Source organism: Uloborus diversus, chromosome 1, assembly GCF_026930045.1.
Source record: "Uloborus diversus isolate 005 chromosome 1, Udiv.v.3.1, whole genome shotgun sequence".
NCBI classification, from domain to species: domain Eukaryota; kingdom Metazoa; phylum Arthropoda; class Arachnida; order Araneae; family Uloboridae; genus Uloborus; species Uloborus diversus.
Window position 1 is genome coordinate 676,078 of NC_072731.1, and position 20,871 is coordinate 696,948.

Sequence of the window (20,871 nt, forward strand, 5' to 3'; positions counted from 1 at the left end):
CGTATTTCGATAGAAAAACCATATTGTCTTTTAAAATAAATAAAAATACTAAGGAAACTGATCAAATGACGTAAATTAGCGCAACATTTCAAAACAAGAAAGATAAGACATAAAAAGTCTGCTATAAAACAAAATACTCAATTTCTAATAAAATTACTTTTATGCAGTACATATCATAATTTGCAACGCTTCTACGTATGAAATTAGGCAATCCGTTATGGAAATTACATGTAGTTATTATGAGATGATATGTAGAAAAAAAATATACTAGCAATTTAACCCCTTAACGATCGAATAATTTTCAAGAAAACTATCATAAAAGTGTCTATTTTTTAAGAAAATGATATAAAAATAAGTGTACGAACAACATGTGCATTCATTTTTTCATTTTCAATATTTTTTAGATTGAAATTTAAAAAAAAATTAAAATTTTATGAAAAGTCAACAAGCAAGCCCAAGCAAGCAGCGAAAATTTAAGAAATACGTCTTTTATACATTAAAAGATAATTTTATTAATCTTTTGTGTAATATAAGTAAAGATAAGTAAATTTTTTTTGTGGTAAATTTCAAAACTTGAGATACAGAGGAAACGTCACAATCTGGTAAGTTAGAACCAAATTTCCTTTCTTCATCTCTGCAATTACATTTAAAATGGACTGCTGCTGTCATCTAGTGTATAAAGGGATAAATAAAATGTATTCCGGGCAAAATAAATGAATTGGTTTTAATAGTTTCGTCGCGTTAATATTGCACACTCCAGCACGGCGCTATCACGAGAGCGAGAAATGGAGGTCGAAACCCCAGCACGGCATAGACACGGGAGCGAGTGGAAAGGGGTTAAAGCACCGACTCATTTGCAGAAGAAGCAGGAAGAGAAAAACTATCTTTAAGTGGTGAATGATACAAATTTTCTCCTGGGGGAAAAATGGCAAACATGGCTACAAAATAATAAAGAAGCGGAATGTTTAATGAACTAATTTACTCATGATACAGGCTATTATTCTCGTAATTGTTGTTTTTATCTCATAAAAAAGGGAAAACAAGCAAAAAAAAAAAAAAAATTTAACAGCTGTTTAAATGAAAAAATAGATTTACACTACAAAATTCGTTTCTAGCTTCCAAACAACGCTATTAAATTAGTTACCACATTTCATGAGTAATTTCAATAGTATTTTACACGCGAAGTTCATTATAATGACCTCATTTAAAGTAGTATGTTATTATGATAAGACTGATATGTTATGTCATAAGAACACGATAATGTAAGGAATTTGGCACAAAATGCGTACAAAATTCAATTTTTGTTAATCAATCCATCACAGAAAAGTAATGTTTTCGCCAATAGAAGACACATTCCTAAACGATAAAAGGTAGCATTGCTTTATAGTAGTAGTTATACCTAGAAGTCATAAAAAACAATTTCTCAGAAAATAAAAAAGGTAGTCTTTTCAGTTATTTTGTTTGATTTATCAACTGATCAAAGTATGTTCTGACAATCAAGGGCAGTTTCAGCCAGAAACAAGGAGTTCATAGGCACGTTGCTATACCATCGACGACTACCATCTTATCTTTACATGAAATACACCGCCTGCTCAGACAATTCCAGCCGAGGACTGCAATTTCGTGCTTATTAGCACTCATCAGCCCGGCATAAGAAGTGAATGAGCTGGAGGTGGAAAGCCTATTAAGGAAGCCAAGAGTGCCAAATAAATTGGTTACTAATAAACAATTAGCACTGACCAGACGAGTGACCGAAACAATGGTTCAGTTCAACTCAAAAATTGAAGGCAATTCATGGTATTTTGAGTAAGTCACCACCCTATAGCCAGGGCTAAGGCAGAAATACAAGAAATACAACGCCAGCTCAGTCAATTCCAGCCGAGGACTGCAGTTTCGTGCTTATTAGCACTCAACAGCCAGGCATAGGAAGTGAATTAACTGTAGGTGGAAAACCTCTTAAGAAAGCCAAGAGTGACGAACAAACTGGGAAACGGTACAAAGGCGAGTTACAAGGCTAATAAATGGACTTTCTCACTTAGACTGATTCCAGGCATAGAAGGCTAAAAATGTACAGTCTTGAGCAAAGAAGAGACTGAGGGGACATGATTCAGTTGTTTAAATTTATTAAAATGAAAGATGTTACGGGACTGAAGTTTAGCACTGAAAACAGGACAAGGGGTCATTGTGTTAAGCTATTTGAATCTCAGGCTAATATGGATGTTAGGAAAAATTATTATTTTAGCAGGGTAGTGGAACCTTGGAACTTTTTACCGGAAGAGGTGGTAATGAGCAAGGGAGTAGATAGTTTTAAGAGGGCCATTGATCTTCACTGGGGATTGTAAATTGACTAGGACCAGTCTAGCTGGGCCCAGAGTCTGTTGCTAGTCGTCACTTTTGTATTTTGTATTTGTATTTGTAAACTGGTAGCTAATATACAATTAGCACTAACCAGACAAGTGACCGAAACAATGGTTCGGTTCAACTCGAAGATTGAAAGCAAGCTATGGTCTATTCAGAAAGTTACTGCCCAATAGCCAGGGCTAAGGCAGAAATACATGAAATACACCGCCAACTCGGTCACTTCGAGCCGAGGACATGAAATACACCGCCAGCTCAGCTAGTAGTGTATTTCATGTATTTCTGCTTTAGCCCTGGCTATAGGGCGGTATTTTACTGAATATACCATGCCTGGCCTTCAATCTTCAAGTTGAACCGAACTATTGTTTCAGTCACTCGTCTGGTCAGTGCTAATTGTATATTAGCTACCAGTTTGTTTGGCACTCTTGGCTTCCTTAAGAGGTTTTCCACCTCCAGTTCATTCAGTTCCTATGCCGGGCTGTTGAGTGCTAATAAGCACGAAACTGCAGTCATCGGCTTGAATCTGGTAAAATTTTAACTATGTACTAGCACATGTAGTCTATTCTAGTCGGGAAAAAATTTTATTTACATCACTTAGTAATTTATTTATTAACATTCAATCACTAATTTTGTCTTTCATTCACTCTTTGACTCACTCCTATTTTTCTTCACATATTACTCAATTAATTTATTTAATAATTCATTTAATGTTTTATTATCTTTTCTTTTATTCATTCAACCTTTTATTACAGATTCATTTGATCAGAAATAATTTTTGTAATCAAATAGAATGTATTTTATTAAAAAAAAGTTTTAGTTTTTATTTTGCTCCATAAAAAAAAGGAAAAATTTCCCCCTTTTTTAAAGACGCAAATTTACTGCCAAAAAAGTATAAAAATGTTTCAAGGCAAGTTTTATTCCACAATTTCCTTTCTGTATGTACCGTAATTCCAAAAACCAATTTCCAATTTGTTCATTTTGAAAAAAACTCAGAACTTTCAATATTCACTTTGCCCTACATTGCCCTACTATTCGCAACTCTAGAGCTCGAATACGCTACCTTGCGGATATTTACAAAAATGCCGGGAAAACTAAAACATTGCGTTCCACGTGTTCATTTTGGGCAAAAAAAAGTCTGTTATGTGTATTTTTTTTTTATTTACGTAATTCATCATTTGGAATCGTCATTCGCAACAGCGTAACATCAAAAATATCTGATATAAACTGTGAGTACACATTTTATTTATCTCGGTCTGAGTGAATTTGAATAAATATCAGTTTTTCAGTTCGATGAAAAAAAGCGGACTTAACGACATTGACTGGACACTAGGACCATGCTGAAAAATTACTCTTTTCCTTAACCTAATTCCACATAAATGATTTAAATAACCTTTGTTACTACAGCATCCAACTGAAACGGTCAGTATGCAAAAAAATTTTCTTGAAAATATTTATCGCAGAACAGATTGAAAAATCTAGAAAGAACGTTAAGAATTTGAACAATAAAAATAAAAGTTTGGAATTTTTATTCTAAAATATCACGCCAACTTAACTTTATTAACTTTATTGTTCTGCAAAAGCTGTCATTATCGGTGGAAGAGTTTCGCCAAAAATCTGTTCATAGGGTTATGGTTTTAAAATTGTGTGAAAGAATAATGAATCTTGACAAGATTTCGCATATCAGTTAAATCATTTCCATGACGAATTAAATGCATGATGATTTCTTTTGATATCCAATCATATAGTCATAGAAATAAATTATCTAGTGTTAAATGTTACTCTTGACAGTCTGTCACGTATGTGCACTATGTGACAAAAATGTCAACAAATGCCGGAAATGTCACAAAAATGTCAACAAATGCCGGAAATATCACAAAAATGTCAACAAATGCCGGAAATGTCACGAAACTGGACATAATATGTACTAATGTATCGAAAAAACGGTACAAAATGAAAATGCTTTCGAAGCGAACCAAAAATTTATGAATTTCGAATTCAACATCGTGAAAATGGCTGCTTCAGAACAACTTACTGTGTGCTCTGCATTAATTTTTTACTTTCGTAATACTTTTTGATTTCTAATCTATTTCTACATGTGTCAGAATAACCAAAAGACTTTGAAAAATCTTTTCAAATGAATAAAGAACAAAAAATCATGCATGCGAACAAAAAATTTTCTCATTTTATAAGTTTAGAAGCAATTTATACGTTACAGCGTGCGTTTGTTTTAGTTTTTTCATCCGCCATTAGACAGTGACTGCAGCGCCCCCTGTAGTTTGTTGGAGTTGCGAATTGCATGGATTTCTGTTTGAATTTGTGGAATGGGATTGCTGAAGTCGTTAGTTATAGTAAAGCCATTACTGCACATTTTAAACATCAAACTAGCTGCGTCGCCCTGCTTTGCACGGTTTACCTCGAAAAAAAAAAGTTACGTCAAGTGACGCGAGTTCAACACTCAGGCTTGAACCAAAAAAAAAAAAGTCAGTGAAATTTTGCGGCAGATTGCGGAAAACCCCCAAAAAGTAAACATTTTAAATCCCCAGATTACCGGAAAAGCCTCAAAACAAAAACAAGAATTTTACTAGTTCATATTCGAGAAAAAAAAATGGCAACAGATCTTTTATCTGGATGATTTTCTTCACGCTATACATTTTAATAAAAGCGTTGTTGCGGAAAGTTGAGATGATTTACTGAATAATAATTTGAATGGAGGAAAGCCTTCGAAAAATAGGGATTTTATGTGGAAATCCAAGCTTCATAATTAATAGTTCTTAATTGATATCTCCGCTAATTATTATCGGAGGATTATGTTGAATAGCCAAACATGAAGACGGGAAGATTACGAATCCATCGATACCTGGTTCGATGGTCAGTTCACTGTCGTTCGGGAGAAGAAGCTTGGACATACATAGATACATAGATACGCTTAGTTTTTAATTATATAAGAGATAATAACTGGCCACGATGACTTAGAGCCTGATTTTCACTCCAAAGACAGTTCCAACGCTCACGTGACCCATCGGTTCTGACTTCTGGATCGATTTATGACTCAATACCACGAGTATGATTGCGATAGAAGAAATTGATTGCTGATTTTGTGAATAATTAAGAGTTATGGAAACTTTTTTCATCGACCATTTTATTCATTAAGTTAAAAAAAAAACAAAACATTTCAATTTCGAAAAAGATTTATGACATTCCACGCTGCAACAAACAGAGAGCCCCTTCGCCCATGCCTGGGTCAGATTGCTCAATCGATTTTCGTATTTTTACCTTTCGGAACATAAGCTACCCAATGATCCAGACAGGAATTCTTTCTTTTTACGCGCTTCCCTCAAAAAAGTAAAAAAAGGGCATGTTCTCATTTTCTTTCTTCTGCTCTGCTTCATTTAAAAGAGCTATAAATTTCAGAATGATTCATAGCATATATGTTTCCTTCTTGCCCCAGCAAATGAACCATGAACGCATTCAACAGGCAAACTGAGACAGAACTTTTGAAAAAAAAAAAAAAAGCGAAGTTTTGATGGCGACGAAGTGCTTTGCCATTCTGATTATTTTTTATATCCTAATTAATGTAAAATAATTGATAAAACATTCGTGCCATTTAAGATGCTTAATGAATAAAAATCTTCTTTAAGCATTCGATATTTTGTTGGGAAACTCATATAGGTTTTAAAAAAAATGTGTAAAAGTGTTCAAAGTGTGTTGTTTCAAAACCAAAATTTTAACAAACAAAATGTCGACTCAATTGAGTAATTTTCCCACACGATACATAATAAAGGTTGCCTTAGTGTTGCAATTATTTTAATGCGTAAAGAAAAAATAGTAACACAGAAAAATTGAATTTTTGGCTTCTTGGATTCAAATTACGCTTTTCGCAACCACGAGCGTGTGAGGCGTGTGTGAGTTTACGCAATCGTTTGTATGCATGCACGCGTGTGTGTGCGTGCATGACCGTGCGTGTGTGTGTAAGCGTTCTTGTGTCTGTAGGCGTTCGTGTGTGGGTGTATGTGTGTATATGTGTGTAAGCGTTCATGCGTGTAGGCGTGCGTGTGTGTGTATGTAGGTGTATGTGTGTGTATGTAGTTGTGTGTGTGTGTATGTAGGCGTGTGTGTGTGTATGTAGGCGTGTGTGTGTGTGTGTGTACGCGTGCGTGTAGAATATGGACGCAACCCGGATACTTTGTTCGCTAGAGGAGCAGCATCGGGAGGTGCCGGTCGATAGAACCCGTATAACTAGAGAGGCCGAAGCATCCGCCATTTTGGAGCAAGTGTTCAACACTGAAAGCTACCTTTATTGGCAATCGTTCGCCAAACAGGGAGCGAGAGAGTCGGAGAGCGAAGCTGAACATTGGCGAAATTGTGGAAACAGTTGGCGTCGTTTCCAGGCTGCCAGTCACTTTGCGGGCTATTATTTATCCATATCTTTTTTCTTTCTGCAATTGCTGGAAATCTGAAGAGCTGAAATCCTTTTTTGGAGCTGTTTACACAATTAACAGCCGAACAACCACTCATTTGATTCAATTTAACACATGCTAAAGAAATGTAAACATCAACAGCAATGCTATCTCTACGAAGCACTGGATCAAGTTTGCTCCAAAATGGCGGATGCGTCGGCTCCTCTAGTATAAGGGGCCTTACCGGTCGACGGAGGTGCTGCAAAGGAAGACGGGGGAAAATGAAAACTCATCATTCAACAGTCAAATGAAAACAATTAGCAATTCGTGACTGCTCGAAAATCTCAGTACTGCTTCCCAAAATCGATGAATCACATCTGAAGAATGTGGTTAAGAATGCGGTAATTGTGCCACAGGCACTTCAGGACAGCTTTGAAACTTTAGCATGCACTTGCTTCAAAATCCTCCAAATTTGTGGACTTGAGAGAAATTTCAATATTACTGGTGGATACTCTGATTTGCTTCATGTCTTAAAAAAAAAAACAGTTTAGAAATGCGCGCACAGAGTTAATATTACAAATTCCGCTGCAACGATAACTTTTAAAAAGTTGTAGCCACTAAAAGTAAAAGCAGAACATTTGCTTGTTACAGAGACTGCGCTAACTTTCTGAGCACCTCCATTGGTTGTGCATAATTTGTGACATTGGACCTTGAAAACAAACTTTTTTAATTATTGATGGATTTGCATGGAATTGTATCCATATACCTTAAACACTAGTACAAACTTAATTATAAAATTTCCTTAAAAAATTTTAATTAGAAGACCAATTATTTAAAAAAATGTAAATAACCTTAACGATAATTAACAAAACTTTGAAAAGTCCCTTGCGTAATTATTTTGATTTCACAACACTGAAACTTATTTTAAGTCATTCTCTGTACTATAATAAGTAAAAAAAAACTCACAAAATTGTCCTCATATTCAAATAAATTCAAAAAATAAACATTTCAAAAATTTGACAAAAATTTCTTCCTTTTGAACGTTCAGTGTCCCCTTAAGAAGTTAAATTGTTACTCAGAATAGTTGATTATTGCACCACACTCACTGTAGAATGAAACAGAAAAAACTCTTTCGTTTTAAAGCATAGCAATAGCATAAAAGCAACAAGGACTCAATGTTCACAGTAAAAATAATTCAGAAACGTTCCTGAAAAAATAATGGGCAGCTGATTCGGCCAATTTCTGCTACTAACATATCTTGCAAGAAACTAAAAAGGTATCCACTAAAAATCAGTAACCTTCCTAAAATTATCGTGGAATCTTTCTGAATTTAGTAATCTCACCTGTTAAAGCCCACAGTCGAACCCCACAGCTTAGTGAATCTGGACGGGCCATAACTGAGCAGATGCCGATACACTTACTAAATACGATCAGTGAATATTTATACTTGTAGCTTAAAATATTTTTCACAACATTGAGAAGTCCTCATTCGTGAAACTCGTAGCAATTCAGGAAACTTTTTGACAAAGATGCTTGATTTTATGAGTTGGTCGATTTTATTTTTATGAGTTAGTGGATAAAAACCTAAGAAATGCCGAAAATTTTTCGGAAATAATCAGTAACGTTTCGGAATTTTTTCAGACGTTGCTGTAAAGCGTACGAATAGTTTACAGCAACAGGAAAAAACCACATGATCTTTCATTTCTGTTGCTGCCAAGTCCTCATTGTGCTTCTGAAGAATGCAAAAGAAAATAGTTATTTTTTTGTGAATATTTTACTTTAAAGACATCTTTTTATACAGTCGTGAGAAAGGGCAGTATCTGCATATTTGCCTTATTTTTATCTTAAACTAAATAAGCAAGTTTGTACAATAAAGCAAAAGTAGAAAAAGTGACAAAAAAAAAAAAAAAAATGTTGAAACTTCGAAAATACTGCACTTTCCTTCCCCACATCAGTAGTGAGAATAGATAGCTTTAAAAATGACATTCTGGTGGATCTTTGAAGATCCCGATTTGATTATCCATTGCTTATTTTCAAGAAACTTGCTCATCTTCTTTCGTCTTTTTAAATTTTCAGGTAAAGGAAACACTAAGTAAATCTATCATATGAAACATTTGAGGCGTCAAAGCTTTGTGCCATCTTTAACTCACAAAAACAACTTAAGGCAGTCTTCGACGTAATGACAACACACGCAGGAAAATGACGGAAAGGAACTTAGTAACTCTTAGCAACGTAATAATGCTAAACTTAAATTCAAAATTTTTCATTCTAAGTATGGTTTCAAAAATTAAATCATCTATCATGAAAATTTAAGAAAATTACAATGGTGGGTATTATAGGGGAAAACTTTCATTTCCAGTGTAAACCAAGAGAAAAAATGACGTTTGGTAAAAGTCATATTTCAAAGCCACATGACTTTTGGGATTAAGTCTTTTCAGCGACGACAATCAATTCGATATTTATGGCAGTGACGGGAGATCATATACTTGAAGAAAGCTCAATTATGAGTTTCTTTCCGAAAAAACGTAACCCAGCAGTACAGCGCGGACAAAGTTCAGTTCTTGCATAGAGAATAAAAGGGAATTTGGTTTTTATCCATGAAATTTTTAATAATAAGAAAAAAAGATATTTTTGTGAGATAGAGTGATGTAAAATGGTATACGTTGTCTCGAAATACAAGTTTTAAGATCTTGTGAAAACAGACCTTATGTTACAGATTCTAGTCAGGCTTAACCTTTAAAGAACGCAGTAAGTGAAAAAGAAACTCATTAACTATCAAAAAGGTTATGCAAGATTCCATCACTAAAAAGAGTAATTGCTTTAAAAATAAAATAAGGAATAAAAAAATATTTATTTCATAATATTGTTTTAACAAATCTGCTTCCGTTAAAGGTACGTCACGTGGTGTATTTATTATTATTATTATTATTATTATTATTTATTTTTCGAGACTTTATTTATTTATTACTATTTTCACGAAAAACTGATTCGCAATATCTTTAACTTCTATATTCTAATGTTTCCATGTGCTTGTAGATGTCGCCATTCGCTTTAAGCAATTCTTGTATTGTCGCCAAGGTTAGAAAGTGAATTTTTCAGAACATTTGATTTCAAATTAAACCGCAGAAAGGCACTGGTTTCTGCTCTCAATGTTATGATATAAAGTTCCGTTTTGCTCACCTCCGAATGATGAATTTTTTTTTTTCGGCCCGACCGTACGTGCTCATATACCTAAAAACGTATGGACGCCAAAAACATCCATTTTGACGATCCCCGAGTTGATCACCACGAGTTTTCTCGTAACGTCTGTGCGTGCATACGCATGTACGTACCTCGCTCCTGGTGGAATCTGGTTGTGCACGTCCCTTTTTTGTTGCATTCGGATGTTCCATAAGGGGTCTTTTACACCTTTTTGTTGGGAAATCAGTGTTAATTTCAGCGCAAACTCAAGTGATGTTATAATTTGTGGAACACTCGGAAATATGTCGCCAAGCTTTTGGTCACCAAATGTTGTTGCCAACTTCGCGATTTATCGTCTAGTGGGGGATAAATTTGGCGAACAAAACTAGTTTTCAGGGTTTCAATTTGGCTATTTTCGCGATATTTAGCGGATTAATCATCGAATCACGTCAAAAATACCGTTATTGGGAATATTAATCACTGTACAAGGCTTTTTTACTTCAGTTCGCATCTTTGCTTGCTCTAAGGTACTACTTTCATTAAAATGGCGTAAAAGGAAATCATGTGAGGCACACGTCAGCTCGTTATCTTAAAAAAAGAAGCTAGAAATATTATACAGGCAGAATTACTGCCTACAAGCTACTGTAATTCTTTTCTTTCAAGAACACCGAAAAATGAACGAAACATTTCTTGCAGCACCGAACTTTTCTGACTTAAAACTTCTCAAAAAACTCATTATATTCTCTTAAAGTTTTTATTTCAAAAAACGACTAATCATACTTGATGAAAATCCTCCAGAGCAAATGCAGTAAAACAGCGTTTTGTCTTTTCCTCCTAGGGTTGTATTAATTATTCAAGGAGCGAAATAATGCAACGTCCTAACGTTGCGTGGGAGAAAGCTTTTTTCTTCTAGGATAATGTATTTGAATTACTTTTTTCCCGAGGACTCCACGTTTGTGAAAATTATTCTAGACATAAAATACCAGTATTGGTCAGCGGTGCGTGATTTAACTTAGAATTTCACGCTCCTCAGAAAACTTAGCAAGACAATAATGTGATATGCTAAAATTAAAATTATTTTTGCATATATTTACACCGCATTCTACACATCTAGAAATTTTGAACTTAGTCAAAACCTTGTATTCGGCCAATATGATATTCGGGCAATAGCAGCCTGATTGAGACTGAAGAAAAAAGAAATGGCCAAGGTCAAGCTGAAGTGAACTGTTACAAGCGAAAAACCAAAATTTGCCAACTGACGATTGGCCACACACAAATAAAAAAAAAATCTCATACCAGTGTCCAAATTGCACTGGTAAAGTAAACAGTTCTTGAACTAAAAGCAGTTCGGGTTTAGTATAGCTCTGCCAAGTTGAGCTATGTCCTTGACGATGTTAATTTCTTTTTTAGGGAGTTCATTAACGAAGAGTAGTATTATTGGTGCGGATTTCAGTTAAAATACTTTGGCAAAACTTATGAAAGTAAACTAATTCAACTCGGTGCCAATTATGCTTCCTTAATACCTCGAAAAAGAAGTAAACATTGTCAAGGCCGTGGCTCAACTTATCAGAGTTGTACTATACATTAGTACATTTCTTGCACTTCATTAACATTGATCTGTAAAAAAATCCGCAATGTCTGCTAAGCAACCTCCACGATTGGGAAAATAATGAATAAGTAAATAACCATAACCATTGTGAAACATTTGTTTTGCATTCCATTTAAAGTAATGAAATGACTCACAACTTTTATACTGAATAACGTCACTGTTTTCAACATTAGAATTTCCAGGCACAAAACCTAACTGAAAGACTTCAGCAAACATATAAATATATTCAGACAGAAAAATGTCAACAACTTTTCTTTCTTTTAAAGAGAGATATGGGACTTTGCAAAATGCGTCAGAAAATGCGGAGAATCATTCTTTTTAGCAATCTTGTCACGCAGTCATCTAATCGCCCGAAGAAGCTCAAATATCTACGATTTCAGATTCATTCTTTTGGGGACATCCTTTTGGAAGCACGTCACGCGCTCATTGCCCGTCTTCTTCTTCTTGTTTCCGCTTCCGTCGGCGGCAGATACATGGGGGAGGCCACGGGCAGAACGGACAGCAATGAAAGGATTTAATACGCCACAAGACTGCCAATTCAGTAGATCTGTAATTTCTTTACAAGGATGGCATTCGCACACTGTCACTGTGACCGTATGACTAGAAGTTTGTTACATCATAAGAGCATTAAAGATATTTCTGGTCAAAGCTATGTTTTGAACGACGCTTGATAATTAAGGTGGGGGGTATTTCCACAGTAGATGGATTCAGTGAGCAAAAAATAAAGACACAAATTAACTTAAGTATCTTCCAAAAGAAATAAACTTTGAAGCGAACTGTTCTCTTAACTTTCGTTGCTCCTTCCTTTTATTATGGTTATCCATCTGCTAAGAACTGTTTGGGGCGTGAACCAAAAATACATATTTTAGTGGCAAAAACGGGTACGGAGGGTAGGTGACCGGGGTCGTGAACACACTTAATGTGATCTAAGATAGCCTAAAAAGGAGTTGTGGAGATTTTAATTTTGAAAAATTACTGGGTAATATCAGGGCCAGAGAATATTGGCATGGGCATATAGGGCACAGGCCCAGGCAACAATATTTGAGTGCACGAATTCTGTAGGCAAAATTTTAATTCAACTTATTTCGTATTGCACTATATTGAGATCTAACTATTAAATCTAGAAAAAAAAACCCTTAAAAAGTTAATCTCTTTCGTAAATCTCAAAACCACGCCAAGTTTTGTTTTTTTTTTTATTCTACTAAAATTAATATCAAAGATGATTTTGATATTTGCGGTTTACTGTAATGGGCAAAGTTTGACAAAATCTTATAATACATGGTTTAATATATTACTTCTACTTTTTATAATGCATTGTGTTGTATATTGTAATGTAAAGCACAGCAAATTTTGCATGGCTGAGTTAACGCAAGCATCAAAATATCTTCCCTATATAGAACAAGTGGGAGGAAGGGGGTGCTTTTAAAAATCACAGTCAGGCTCTGGGTGAGAGTCTTAAACATAACCTACTTGTGCCCGATTCAACTCCCTCTTGATCACCCTCTCCAAAGGAAATAGCTCGAACCCCCCTTCCTTGTTTGTTGGTTCTGGAGCAAAATTTTAAAATTATTTTATCTGCTTTTTGAGAAATTTGAAAAATAAAAGAGAATTGTTCGTTTTAATCTTTCTTTTAAAACTCTTTTTGTATTCTACTCATATGCAAATGCCTGAAATATTTTCCTCGAATAACAAAACACTTTCTCCCTTTTTTGCTTATTTCAGCCTAGTGAACTTTACTCCGAAATGCAATAATTTTAATGCACACACACAAAAAAAAAAAAAAAAAGGTTTTTTTTCTGCAAACTGTACTGAATTAAATTAAAAAATAGCACTGCATAGTGTAAGTCAAGGTATCATACACCATCAAATCAAAAAGTTAAAAAAATCTAAATTTTAGCAAAAACAAAACGATGATACCTCTTACTTCTCTTAATGTAAGTCAAGATGCTGTGTGAAATCTATCATGACCAAAAAATACAAATTATTTTTTTTTTTAGTTTTGGGGCCTATTAACTTGATAGTCAGGTAGTTCGTCCCACGTGAGGTAGCATTTCCAAACTTGTTATAATAAGCAAAGAGTGCTTAAAATTAACTAATTTAATACACATTGATACAAATCGTAATAAGAGCTACGTTTATTCTATAAATGGAAAATGTTTTAAACTGCGTTAGAAAGGTATCACTCTTATCTTTCACTTTGTCATAAAGCTATAATTCCCTCTAAAATTTTGATAGAAATGGTGTTAGTGTAAGCGTAAATTTCTTCATTCACAAATGTCCTTGAAAACATCGACAGCGGCACATTCCTTTTGCTAAAATTATGATATACAGTTACTGTTGTGTTTTACCTGGTGAAACGTGATACCCTGACTTACTCTACTAAAAATTAAAAATCTCAGAACAGTTTTATTCCTTTTGCACATAAATAAAAATTCTGGTACCTTAGAGAAAAATTCTAGAAACATGTGGTACGAAGTACTGGCACTACGTTACCGTGCTTTTTGCAGTAAATGCTTATTAACCTTAACGGCAAAATGAAAGCTAAAACAGCAGCCAATTGAATTTGTGGTAATATAAGCTGCAAAGTTTTCTCTCGCTGTACGCACTTTATTTTACAAAAGAAATTTACAGAACCTTTTCCGGATTTTTAACGGGGTTGAACCAAACGCATTCCATAAAAGCTATGGCTTCAAATTGCATCAACTTCTTTAGTTTTATTGTGAACTAGTGGCACCCGCTAGGCTTTGCCCGTAGTAGAAAATTAAAAGGTCATTGGTTCGCCTGTATATTAACAAATAATGGAGGATGAATTTCTCGCCAATTGGTTATGTTAAATGGCTCGCCCATGGCTCATAACGGTTCCACGTTATGATGATTTCGTAATTTACTATTCCACGTTGTGATCATTTGCTCGGGAAAAGTTTCTTAAAATTAGAATATAAAAAGAACAAAATCGAATTTTCAAAAAATCGCTTCGAGGTGCACACCCCCATGCTACAAACTAACTTTGTGCCAAATTTCATGAAAATCGGCCGAACGGTTTAGGCGCTATGCGCGTCACAGACATCCTACAGACATCCTCCGGACAGAGAGACTTTCAGCTTTATTATTTTTAAAAGATGACTCTATGGTAGAAGTTTCTCCGGAGGTCGTTTGTTTGACTCCTGCCGGTGCCCTGTGTGTTTTTTCCTGCTCTTGTGCTGCAAATTTTTCCTGCGTGGATCCGGAGGCAGGGCGCTTTGTACGCAGTCCTCTATGTTTGTAAAACCTTTTAGCTTCTGTATAAAAAAGTTCTAAAATAGATAAGTTCTCCACTGAAGAGTTATCCAAACTCTTCAGTTATCCAAAATTAAGAAAATAAAAAAAAATGTATTTTGCTCAGTTAAATATTAAATCATCACCAAAAATATCAAATTTTACCGATAACATGTCGAAGCAGGTGCACAAAAGTAAATACCTCATTTTCTAATTCATTTTGAGACGGCTTACAATCACTAAAAACGATTCAGAATAATTGCTGTGGTAAATCGGATACGTTGAGAGCACTCGGAAAAAGAATCACTTTAACATTTTTGGAAAAATATTTCTCGATGAATCAAGTAATTGGAGTAACAAGAGATAAATTAGAAGGAGAAATTTAGTTTTGGGAAGGTTTATCTCAATTTATACGAATTGAATCAGTTTGACAACGGTTTCTTTTCTTTTCTTTTCTTTCTTTTCTTTCTTTTTTTTTTTTGTAATTTATCTGAAAATTTTCAAAAGAAAAAAGAAAGAAAAAGAAATATTTTGACATTGAGTTTACATTTTATTTATGATGAAAGGCTTCAAAGTTTCTTATATTTCAACTTATAGGTCGAAATGTATATGATTTTTTTTAAACTGCGTTGTTTTTTCTATTACATACTAAAGAGAAAATAAAACTAAAAATATAATGGACAAAACGCAACCATATCACTAGCTGTTTTTGCAAACCATTATTGCTTATGGTTTTTCACCAAGAAGTAATACAAGAAGAGTACTTTGATTATTCATATCTTCTCAGAATCACTTGTAAGAATGTAATTAAAAAACTAACCACGCAATTAAAATTCGAATTAAACTCTTAAAACGGTTGCATCTAAATTGTTTTCCAAAAATAAATTTAAAAAATTTTAGGCATGGTTAAGTCACCCAATATGAAGGAAACTTCCTAATTACCTATGCATTTTTTTTTTTTTGTACATAGATTGGATCTCCATGGAAACGTTCAAAATCACACTGCTCGTCATACAAAATGTAAAACCAAGAAGGAGTACGGGAGGGGAGGGCACAGTGAGACGAAAAATATAAAATTCAAGAAACCTGGACACTTTTATTCTAGAAGCGATATTTTAATGGTGGATTTGCTTTTTGGGCACTAACTTTTGAGACATAAAAATCTTTATTACTATCTAAAGTTTTTGAGATATAATAAAAAAAGGAAAGTTAAAATTTTGTCTCACTGTGCCACATGCATGGGGTACAGTAAGACAGCGTACGGGGCACAGTGAGACAGCATACAAAGGGCAGAGAGACATCATACAGGGTTAAGTGAAACATAATATGCTCAACGTTTAAAATCAAAATTAAATTATTATGAAAAAAAAGATTCAAGTTTCATCGTTCATCTAAATAAAAATTTAATTTTCAGACCACGAAAAAGATTGATTTCGCTTTGTATCATTTCTTTTTGTAGGAGCTGTTATCAACTTAAAATATTTTTATTCGAACGTATGGAATATCTGGTACGGATGGTCAACTAAAAACAATCGAAAATGATTCTACTTTTGCGCAAAAAGTAATGCACAAGTCTACATCGTTCTCAGCTACCGTTAAAACATTTCCAATATAAAAGTCCTTCTGATTGATAGCAAATTCTATCGGAACAAAGTCTCCTACAAGTGTCTCACGATCCAACTCTTCAAACCAAGAAGGAAGATTTTCACATGTCAACATAGTCGGAGAGAAAATATCAGAGCTTCCATTAAATTTTTTCACTTCATCAGTTGTATAAAATAAGTCTAAATTTTTTGAGCAATCACGATTGCTTATTGTTCTCATTTGACTGTTTTGATGTCCTATCATTTTATTTTCCCGCCAGCACCCTCTGCTCTGCAGCACCACCGTCGACCGGCTTCTCACGATGCTGCTCCTACAGCGAAAACCGTCTCCAGGTTGCATTCATATGCTACACACACACGCATACATACACAACTACACACACACGCACACACAAAAATACATACACCTACACACATACACAAACACACACTCAAACACATACACACACAAAAACACATGCACACTCAAACACATACATACACACACACGCATACATACAGACACCTACACATACAGACACACCTACACACAACTACACACACACTCATCACACTCATGCCTGCACACAGACACAAACACATATGCTTACACACACATACACATTCCCCACCACACACAAACACTTATACACACAACTACCCACACACTCATACCTGCACACTGACACAAACACACATGCCTACACACACATACACATATCCCCTACACAAACACACCCCCACACACACCACATCACACATACCTACATACACACACATAATCAAGCATGCCTACGTACACATACACACACTCGTGATTGCGAAAAACATAATTTGAATTCAAAAGGTCGAAATTCAAATTAATTTTCTATATTTTTGACCTAGTTTTGCGTTTTTTCTTGTAAAACTTGTTTCCACAAGTATCACTTGAAATTATACTTTTGCATCTTTTATGCTATTTCTTCAATACTCGATCTTTTCTCTCTTCGGTTTTCTGATATTCTCTGTAACTTTAAGAACCTCAGAAAACACTCACTACTACATAAGAGCAAAAGAGCTCTTTTGCATCAGTTTCATCTATCATGTATAGCATTACACTGAGAAACGAATGTTAACGAGTTTTCTGCTTCTCAGTGTACTTTGGGAGTTTCTTTTTGATTTCAAGGTGCTTAAAAAAATATGTTTGCAAAATTTTCTACCGCCCTCCAATTTTGAGAAATTTTTTTTATAAGTTTTGGATTATATAGGCTATCTTTGAGCAGTTACAAGTTTACTGCACTTTTCTTTTAGATGCATTTGATCTATAGACATGTTTTTTTTTTTTTTTTACTCATTGCAGCGATAGAACATGTAACTAGAAAATAGAAACTGAATTCACTTTGATCAGTTTTACTTTTGCGACTTTGGGTAGATTGTGCAAGGCGTTCCGTATCCTTGCGGTTTTACGCAAGATTACGGTAGTTGAAGGTGTCTTTCGGCGAGTTGAAATGACCTGCCATCGGTTTCCATAGCTTACTCTTGCATATTGAAAGAATCTCACACAAAACAAAAAGTATTGTAAAGAACATGTAACAATCAAATCCATGGAACAAACAAAATGACCTACAGCTTCCCTTCCATAAGCTTGCAAATGAAATTTTCCGTAAGATGCTCCGGATATTGGTTCTCAGTTAGGGTTGCAGTTAAATTTTGAATCACTGTCTTAGATTTGTTTCATTATTGCCGATTTTTTAATATCTAATAATTTGTGAAATAAATATATTTTTGAACACTTTTTTACTAATACAACTGTGAATATGAATTAAAGAATATACTTTAAAATCAAAATCATTACTTTTATCATACAAAACTATGCTGGGATCTTTATTATTTAGTTGAATTTTGAGATCTAGGAAATTAACTGGCTCATCCTTATTTGTCTGATTCAGCAGTAGTTGATTTGGGTAAATTTCTTTGCATAAATTGTGAAAATCCTTGTTGTTAAAAATGATGATGTCATTTATACATCTGAAAGCTTCTATACTGTTGTTTATTAAAAAATAGATTTGTAATAATGCAAAACGATATTGGCAAATGCACTAGGAAAAGATGTACCCATTAAGATCCCGTTCATCCGTCTGTAGAAATTTGAACCATTGTATAAGTAATTCTCAAAAATACAAAATTTAACTAGGTTTATCCAAGAGTGTTTATCTAGATTGATGTGTTTTTCCTATTTGTCAAAAATCTTAACTGAAACGTCGATTATGAGATTGTGGGGAATGTTAGTGAAAAGACTTTCAAAATCAAAAGTATTAATACTATGAATATCGTATATACCACTGTTTAAGAAATCCAGAACTTTCTGGTTGTTCAAAATTATGAAACGTTTTTCTTCTGCAATTTTGGCTAAGATATTTTTAAGTTTTTTGAAAAAAAAAAAAATGTAACCTGCTTGATTATTGTAGGAGTATGTTCCACTAGTAACGAATCTGAATTTTATAGGACTTTTATGAAATGTAACAATTATAAAAAGGAAATTAAAATTGAAATTGAGATGTCGTGTATTTAGAATTTTATCGAAGGCGAGAGTATTCTTTTCTATTAACTGGATTCAGCTGCTGTGACTTTTATGTATGTGTTAATATTTGTATATTCCTTCAGTAGCATATCTTTATTAAAAAATCTTTTTAAAAGTTTTTTTTATCAATTATGTTGTTATTAAGAATCTCCTGAAGATTATAACAATAACTGAACGCATTCAAAATATTTTTACTCCATTCTATAAAGTCTTCAGTAGGTCAATTGTATTTATAAGCAAGTTTTAGTATAAAAATATCCAATTCTTTGCAAAATATTTTTTGGATCGTTCTTTTATTTATGTGGCTTTGCGGTCGATATTTCGAACCCTTTTCCATCAAGTTTTTTAACGATTCATCCTGAATTATTCTCAAATCCTCTGCAATAATATGCCTATGCCTGTAACACCTGTTGCTTGTTTTGTGAGATGTGTGGGACTAGTGCTTCTTTTTTAGACGATTTTTCCAGCAGCAATAAGGAAACATCTCATGGTTTTTCCCTTTCCTTGGGAACTAACCCCCTGATGAGGCCCCAGGGTATTTTGGGATTTGATCAAATTTTCGTTCTTTCTTGTTTAATTTTATATATATATATATATATATATATATATATATATATATATATATATATATATATATATATATATATATATATATATATATATATAAAATTACATATATATATATATATATATACTATATATATATATACAGGGTCCTTTATGAAAGTAATGAGCATTTACTGGCAAAATATATTTATTGATCGTAATTTGTACAAATGTTCAATATTCTTCGAAATACATTCCTCCTGCATCAATACACTTGAGGAGACGTGTTTGCTACGCCTGAAAGGCACCCTGAAACTCTTCTAAGGGAATGCCTCTCAGGAACGTTGTAACATGGTGTTGGATGTTCTCCAATGTTTTCCTTTCTTCTCTCTCTCTCTCTCTCTTGAGTCGCGGAAACAAAAAGAAGTCACATGAAGCTAAGTAGGGACTGTAAGGTGGTGAGGGATCACCGGGGGTGGGGGGGGACATCCATAACGGGGTTCGTCGGCGACCTCCTCCTGGCTCTCTTTGAATGCCTTGTGCCACTTCCCAGACTGTGATCTTGAAATGCAATCGTCCTTGAAGGCTTCTTGCAGCATCTGGAATGTTTCGGTTGCATTTTTTCCAAACCTCACGCAAAACTTTATGGCGCATCATTGTTCAAGCGAACGCTCCATTGCGTTATGTTACAAAAGTTGAAAACATACTTCAAGTGGAGGCACTTATCTCCGCTCACACTGCTCGAAAGCAACTGACGACTGGATGCATTGAAAGGGCATATCCCGCACCACATTTCTCAGCCGGTTTTACCGTGCTGCCATCTATCGTCGCGTCACAATAACATTATGCTCATTACTTTCATAATGGACCCTGTATATATAATAAAGATAAACTGCGAAAGTTTTTTTTTTTTCCACTCACAAATGTTCGATGTGTGTTCGTAACGCGAAACACATCTTTAACATACATTTTGAAGTGTTTCACTGTTAATTTTTCGTAATGCTACACATATGCGATCTTACAGTTCTTGCAATGTTGTAGGCAATGATGGTGTATAAACACTGCATTTGACGAAATCTTATTTAAAAAAATCACGTGGGATTAAGTTTGGGGATCTGGCTGGCTAACGCCTAAATGGTAAATCATCATCACACGGCTAATCCAGCATTGCGCGACGTGCGTGGCAAAACGAATTTCAGTTCTCTGATTAGATGCATTCTCCGTTAACAGTGTTAAGCGGAAAGCAAAGGCAACGTTCTAACGTGTCACCGAACATAATGGAACTCTTTGTAACAATTACTGGTCGTTTTTTATTCTTCTCAGCTATTAAACGTATTACCAAATACGAAAATTCAATGAAACACGCTCTGCTGCAAGTTCTAT